Raw genomic sequence first — 8,445 nt, 5'->3', positions numbered from 1 at the left:
CAAAGCTTATTCATCTGTTTTTTCCTTTCCTTTGGTATAAAACCAACAGTCTATCTAAAGTACATACATGTCTTTAAATATTTTTCCTCCTTCTCTGTGATGCAATTAACAAAAATAAAAAAAAACTTAATACAATGGCTCAGGACTGTTATTTTTCGAAGAATAGTTGCCATCTTGAACATTTTGTGGGTTCCGTGAAAATCTCCTCTGTGTCCCCCACTTCATAGGAGGACTTCCAATTCCTAAGGAGTTAATTAGTTAAAGGGAACATTAATACTCTTCTTAGTTAAGGATTATGAACATTGAAAGTAATATCTTAGCATTATTATAATTTTGAATAAAAGAGTAAAGATTGTGGTCCAGTATGATATATGAAACATGGCATTCCCTTACTACTAGAGCCCTCTAAGCAATGTGAGGCAATAAAGCTACAGATCATTGTAAAAATAGTTAATTTATTTGGGAAATAAACCCTGACCCTAAAATAAATGTAACAGCCTAGGATGAGAATACATAAAGAGTATAAGAAACTTAACAAGTTTGTAGAAGCATTAGTGGAAGAGGGAATTAGGAGATCTGGAGAAAAGTGCATGTGATGTGATTAAGGAATACTAATTGAAGAAGTATTGGGGGGGGGGGTGTCTCTCAGCCCAGCCTGCACCCTCTCCAATCTGGGACTCCTCGAGGGATGTTAAACTGCCCGTTTAGACCTGATCCCACCGGATATCCCTCTCACAATCCAGGACTGCTGACTCCCAACTACTCACCTGCCTGCCTTCCTGATTGCCCCTAACCACTTCTGACTGCCAGCCTGATCACCTCTAACCACTCCCCTACTAGCCTGTTTGCCTCCAACTTCCCTCCTCTGCCAGCCTGGCCACCCCTAACTGCCCTCCCCTACAGGGTTGATCACCTCCAACTGCCATCCCTTACATACCTGGTCCCTCTCAACTGCCCTCCCTTGCAGGCCTGGTGCCTTCCAACTGCCCTCCCCTGCTGGCCATTTTGTCGTGGCCATCTTGTGTCCACATAGGGGCAGGATCTTTGACCACATGGGGGCAGCCATATTGTGTGTTGGAGTGATGGTCAATCTGCATATTACTCTTTTATTAGATAGGAAAGAGGCCTGGTACATGGATGAGGGCCAGCTGGTTTGCCCTGAAGGGTGTCCCGGATCAGGGTGGGGGTTCCCTTGTGGTGTGAGGTGGCCTGGGTGAGGGGCCTGTGGTGGTTTGCATGCTGGCCATGCTCCCAGTGACCCAAGCAGAGACTCTGGTATCTGGAATTTATTTACCTTCTATAATTGAAACTTTGTAGCCTTGAGTGGAGGCCTAGGCTGGCCAGAGTGTGTGGAAAGCTTGGCTTCCTCTATTGAAACCCAAGCCTCTCAACTGCTCTCTGTGGCTACAGCCATCTTGGTTGGGATTAATTTGCATACTCGCTCTGATTGGCTGGTGGGCATGGTTTGAGCGGAATGGTGGTTAATTTGCATATTACTCAAGTATATATATATTTTAAAAGGCGAAAGATTTATGCAATCTGAAGAGAAACCAGAGTAAACATATATATATTTTAAATCAAGATGTTATATTCAATATTGGGCTCCTTTTCCCTGGTCCAAGAAATAGTCAAGAATATCAGACTGTTGTCTACAAATTTACATACTTAAAAGTCCTTTATAGTCTTGTTACTTTGTATAGTTTTTATTTTTATAGAATTCTTTTCATACTGTACATGCTACTCCACAACTTATTTATTTTGTCCTTAATAATAATACTTATAGTTTTAGTTTAAGTATGATTTTTGCAAATGATTTTGGTACCAAGTTAAAATGAAAAGCTCCTTGTTTATCTGGAATGTTACAATCCACACCTTCCCCCATTCACACCCAACTCCACTTTGGCCTCATACTGATTGTATCAAATAATTTCCCCATCTGTTAGAATCATCTCAAAGGGGGAAGAGAGCCTGGGAGGGGAGAAATGGAGATGGAGTGGCTTGTTTAGGGTCTCAGAGGCAGACATAGAAGATTTTGAGGAAGGTGTTTCCACATAACTGGACCCATACAGGACTAGGTCTCAGCACTCTTACCTGGATGTCTTGCAGTCCAGTCACCAAATGGGTATTTAAAACTTTTGGAAAAAACATTCCAAAGTGTGGACTCCTGGAGCCCAGCTTCCCCCAATTTATTCATGGTCAGGCAAATTCCCCAAATTTCCTAAACACTGGAGCCTAAGAGTGGTCCAGGAGCCCAGTGCCTTCCCTGGTTCTGAGACAGCAACTTGGAAAGTGCATCATCTGCTGTCTGGCTCTCACTGTATGTCTTTTGCTACACGATATGGGAGATTGGGCAACCAGATAGTGCAGACACTCAGATATGATTCTGTGTGTGTGTGTGTGTGTATGTGTGTGTGTGTGTGAATTGTTCTCATTTCTCAACAGGAGGTACATAATATCCACAAGATTTATCACCAGGAATTTTAAGATTGAGCACTTTGTTACAGTAGAGATTGCCAGTTTTCTACACTGTACAATTATTACTTTTCCCTTTCCATATCTATTTTTGGAAGCAAGTCACTAAATTTAGTCACAGTAGAAGAGAGTGGGAGAGAACATGAAGCTCTTGGAAGGATAAATATTGACATATATATTCAAAATTCTTTTGTAAAAAAAATGGTCACTTCTTATATTTATTTATTCACTTTTTTATACTACCATGAACTCAATTGTATTTATTTTACACTTTAGGTTATAATACAATACTATATTATTGAATTTTGTGACTTAAATTATTCTAGCTTTGGCTTTTGGGGGTTATCAAATAGGCTCCTTGTGTCCCTTTGATGTGCCCCTGAACTTTATTTTTGAACACATCTTAACTTTCTGGCACTACAAAAATCTCCAGGCTCATCTTGCATTTTCCCTCCTTCAGACTGCCATTTCTTCAGGGAGCTTTGATTCTGTTTACTACAGAGTGGTATTAGGAACAAAGTTTTGAGCACGGGGTATAGTCATTGCTAATGGGTTAACATTGCTTCTAGACTGTTTCAGGGGACAGCTAAAAATGTAGGTTTGTACACTAACCCATGCATGTACACATACTTATATATTTTTTTACGTCTACATCTGTCTGACTATCAATCTTGATAAATATGAATGCATACTGATATCTCTGACTCTGCTCCAGAATCACAGAGTTTATTTGTCTTCTCTTTTGGTTTATTTATAACTTCCTCTGACAGTGAAAAACTTGGCTCCCCTATCTACCATCCATTTCCTTATTGTTCAACTCCAAGATACAAGTGAAGGAATTTCAGAACTGTTGACTCATACCTCTATGAGAAACAAATTTATAACTAGAGCACAGTATTTATGTATACTTCCTTTTATCTTTAGCATTATATTTTCCAGTCAAAACAAAAGATCATTTTTCAAAGTTTCTTGGGGCAGCCCAATATTTCCTCTTCTTGGATGAGATTTAGACCAGTGAGTTTTGGATAAATCATTCACATTGGACACAAGGTGAGCTTGGATTCTGTGCTGTTGACTGAACTTTGGGATGATCTGAGTGTGTGGGCAGCTCTTTCCTGTCTGTATCAGTGGTATAGTCTCTGTCTACAGTACACAAAGGTGGCAGGTATCTTTACCCAGTGTGCTCCCTGGGTGCACGCTGCTTATTGGCAACCAGGATGGATACTGCAAGTCCTTCACAAAGTTCACATCAAGTGTCATGCAGTTTTCATGGTGGCATGTCTATTACTTTTGAGGGCTTTGGAGAGCATTGCTCTGTAATGCCCCTGGGCCCTTCCAGTTGAAGTCCTCTCTCTCCTTTGTCAGTGTAGTTATTTTGTGCTGGGTTGGTATTGAGCTCTTCCAAACATGCCTCATAGGAATGGGTCACTCTTCTTGCTTAACCACAGCCCCTCACATATCTTCCCTGTATATGGAAGTTTGGGATGCAGTTAACATGGACAGAGATCACATTCTAAAAATGAAGTCATTATGGTCTAAGAGTTCAGGAAGAAATAAGTGTTGGAAGATGTATTTGTGCTAAGAAAGGCATAATAGTAAATTTAAGATGACTTTGCATTTGTGGTTATCATCAATGAAACACAGTGATCATTAAAGGAGTTCTTGGGAGCTAGAATTCATGCTGATGTGAGGGAGGATGTATCATTATGAATAATGATGAAACAGGTATTAAATATATAGTAAAAGAGTACTATTGAGGCAAGAATATTTATTTGTTTCAATGCAAACAATCTTCAAGGAATGATAGCATTGCTACCTTTTTCTTGAGATAGCATATTTAAAATTAGCCAGGAATGAGATGCACTTGACAATAAAGAAGGTAGTACCAACTTCAGATAGTATCTGAACCTGAACAGGAAGATATGGTGCCATAGGAAGAATCTTCATGTGCACACATTGGACAATAAACAAGTAATTGTTGCTTCTCTACTCATTATTCAAAATCTTAATTACCAAATTGGTGTAATTCATATTGGCCCATACTGGTGTTGCATAAATTCCGAGGACATCATTAATGTAGAAAGGGAATGTAGAAGCCAAGGCTAGATGAGAAAAGGTAAGAAAGAAGGAGGGGGAGAGATAAAGAAAGGAGGTTGGTTAGGGCTCAACATGAGAAGAAAAATCAGGTGGTGTTGATGTAAAATGAAAGCCTTTTCATGTCTGATTTCAAGTTCCTTGCTACAAACTAGTGTTGGGGTTCTTTGAAAAAGCGATTGAGAGGTAACCAATGAACGGTTCAGGACAAAGAAGAAGGAGTATGTATGTATAGGAGGGACTATAAAGCATAGGTAAAGATAAACTTTAGCAGTACCAGGAAATAAGAGCCAGAGTTATCAAGGATAAAGGCAAGCAGTCCTCCATGACTCTTGAATTCTTAGAAATCTAGGGAGGATGGTGGTGGTAATTCTAGTTGTTCTTCATATATGGGATCAGGATGGAGGAAAAGGTACTAAATCTAAAGGGTCAAGAAGACCCTATTGGGCTGGAAAACTCTGGGTACTTTCATCCTACTAGAATGTGAATTATATCTAATTGATAGAGTTTGTTTCAAGCTCTACAACTTGTGACAAGACTTCTTCCACCACTGTCCTCTTCTGAGATCTGTCCCAGGGCCTCTATACCCTGAATGTCAGAGAAAATTATAAATGCAGAGGAGGAAAAAAGATTTCAATAATGCTCTGTGGTGAATAGGGTATTTGTATAATATGAATTAGTGGCACAATTAGTGATCCTGACCACAACAATCTATTCATTTTCTATGATAAAGGTTCTTCTTTGTGCCAGACATTGTGCTAGGTACCACGGGACTCACAAAGATGAATCCTTGAATCCAACAAGTCACCTATCTAGGAAGAATTGCATAAGCTTGCAAATGACCGAGGTAAGGCTAAATGAGAAGTACCATGGAAAAACAACCAACCATTCAAGCCAACAAACAACTAACAAAATGGATCCCAGAAAGAATATGTAGTTCAATATTGTTTGAAGAGAAGTCATTTTCTAGCAGTCACATGCATAGCTTACTTGCTGTGAAGAAGAGTAGATATAATATTTATCATGAATACAATGCTAATCACGAAAGCAAGCGTTATATTTTTAAATTGTCTCCTAAGTAGCAGATACTTTAAAGGGATCACTTCATCTATACATAAAAAAAAAAAAAACAACTTTAGGTGAAATATCATTTTCATTATATATATGAGAAAACTAAGAATCAGAGTGATTAAATTATTTGCCTAATGTTAAATGAATAATAATTGACAAAGCCAGAATTAGAATCTGTCTGACACCAAAGTCCAGTTTACTATGCTTTGCTGCTTCTGAGCAGTTGCATGTATTTAAGAAAAAATAAACAGACTCAGAATTCAGGCAATGGAAAAACATTTGATGTGCACTATGTACTTAGATCGAACTTTGAGCAATGATATATAGATCAAAGTTTGTTTGCAGTTAGTAGAAAAACTCTGGTTCGAAGCTCTTCTTTTAAAATTGCCATCTCTTAAAATTTGGTGATCCTTCGGGTGACCACGTTCTCTACAATCACTCTCTCTTCTTAATCACATGGCTGTAATAACCTTCTCCAAGATGATGATTCCTGAACCTCCATCTCCAGCCTCAATCTTGGGAGAGAGGGTAAGAATCACTACTTAACTGCTGGTCACCTTCTCAACTTCAAGGTCTTCAGGATACTTCAACACACAAACCAGGATGTTCTGCTTAATAATTACTCTAAGTCAATAGACACAAACCAGTTCTGTTTGAGTAATATGGTCACTCTATCTTGCGTTCAATACCTATATCCAAAACAGCACGTATTCAGTAAGTTCTTTTGATTTTATCTCATTCATACCACTTAACTTCATCCACAGACCTCATTTCCCATTAGCACTACTCTCATCCAGGCCACTTACTGGATCATTATAGCAAAAACTTCCTAACTTATATCCTTAGCACAATCTTGTGCCCCTCTATATCAAAAGAGATGGCCTTAAAGCACACATGTGATTTTTTTATTGGCTTCCTTTTGTGGTATTCTATTATCTTAGGATTAGGTGTAAATTTGATTTAAAAGGTCTTCGAGATGTGGCCCCTGCCAGCTTTACAGAAAATGCCCTTTATGGAATAAATTTCCTCATCTTTAAACTTTGTACTTAATTGAAAATACATGTTTTCAGTTCTTTATATACACCAGGCTTGCCCTCACAAGGGGATATTTCCACGATTTTCTACATTTGCCTGGACATGTTTCCCTCCCTTTTGTTCTGATGTCCAGGACAATGTTACTTACTCCAGGAAGACTTACCTGACACGCTCTGAAAATGTCAGGTGTTTCTTTTTTTCACTCTTCTTATCATTGCATCCATCACACTGTTTTATAACTGCTGATATACTATCTGTTTCTCCCATGAGATGCTAAATGTAGCAAGAGTGTGATGGTGCCTGCTTCTTGTTACTGATGATTCTAATCAAATTTCAGTGCTGGGTGTGCAGACGTCATGCTCTTGTTGAATGAATAAGTGAAGCTCCCATCTACGATGTGCTACTCTGCGCAAGGCCCTCTTCTGAGCCACTTATGATTATTAATTTATTTAATCCTCAGTCCTTTATGAAGGAGGTCCATTACTGTCCTTATTTTATAGATGATAAAATAAACCCAGAGAAATTTAAATAACTCATCCAAAGTCATGCAGCAATAAGTGACATGGTAATTCAGACCTGGTTCTGAGCCCACATGTTTAACCATGGCACTGCACTGCCATTCTGGTCATATGGTGAAAAATGGCAGAGGTCAGCTTGGTGAGTGAGAACATGGAAGGAGATTAAAGGAAGACACAAGACCAGCACAATATCAGAGGAAAGATCCAAGAAAACCAAACAAACCTGGACTGACAGTAAAGCTGTTATTCCTGGTTTAGTCTTATTAGCATCCTGATGAATGATACTGGTGACTGTTACAATACACCTCTAGCTTAATGTGCACATAATATTTATAATTATGTGTCTATTTATATCTATATCTATAATATTGAAATAATAAAAATTTTATAAATTCATATTATTTGCCAAGCTTTTTAAGTATCTCCCCTCAAATCTTTTTTTTAACCCAATGAGACCCTTTTTATTTATTTATTTATTTATTTATTTATTTATTTATTTTTATATTCCTTTTTTTTTAATTGATTATGGTCTCACATAATTGTCCTATCCCAAACCCCTCCCTAGATATGCCCCCCACATCCCCCCCCCCCATTGTCCATGGCCACTGGCTAGGCCCATATGTATGCACACAAGTCCTTTGGTTGATCTCTTCCCCTTACCCCCATCCCCCCTTATTTTCCCTCTGAGGTTTGAGAGTCTGATCGCGGGTTCTCTTTCTCTGGGTTTGTTTGTGTTGTTCATTATTTCCTCTAGAGGACGCTTCAGCATACCAGCAGACAGCAGTCCCCTCAAATCTTTTGATGAATGATGAAATTGGATTATCCAGCCTTGAGCATATTTCCATATCATTGAATATTATTCCACAAAAGTATTTTTGGCTGCATATTATTCCATCTTATGAATGTATCCTACTTATTCCCTACCAAAGCTGATTTGATTTTTAAATATTAACTATAGAATAATGAATCAACTGTGAAGTTTTAGAAAATACTAGGTCCCAATGCCAAAAGATTCTGATTTATTTTGTCCAAATACTTAAAAATGGACCTTATTGGCATATGAATCAGGTGAAAAGGATTTTTGAGCGAAACAGCAACATAATAATTAATCAATGGATTCTTGAGAAAGCCTGAGCTGGTCATTGTGTCCAGAGCATGGCATGTGATAGGCATTCAATTAATATTTTTTAATGAATTGATGGATTTAGTTGAATTTCATACAAAATCTAGTCTCTTTTTTTATAATCTCATTCAT

Source organism: Pipistrellus kuhlii, unplaced genomic scaffold (genome assembly GCF_014108245.1).
Source record: "Pipistrellus kuhlii isolate mPipKuh1 unplaced genomic scaffold, mPipKuh1.p scaffold_m20_p_1, whole genome shotgun sequence".
NCBI lineage: Eukaryota > Metazoa > Chordata > Mammalia > Chiroptera > Vespertilionidae > Pipistrellus > Pipistrellus kuhlii.
The sequence above is the reverse complement of the archived record's forward strand: the minus strand, read 5'-3'. Positions refer to the sequence as shown.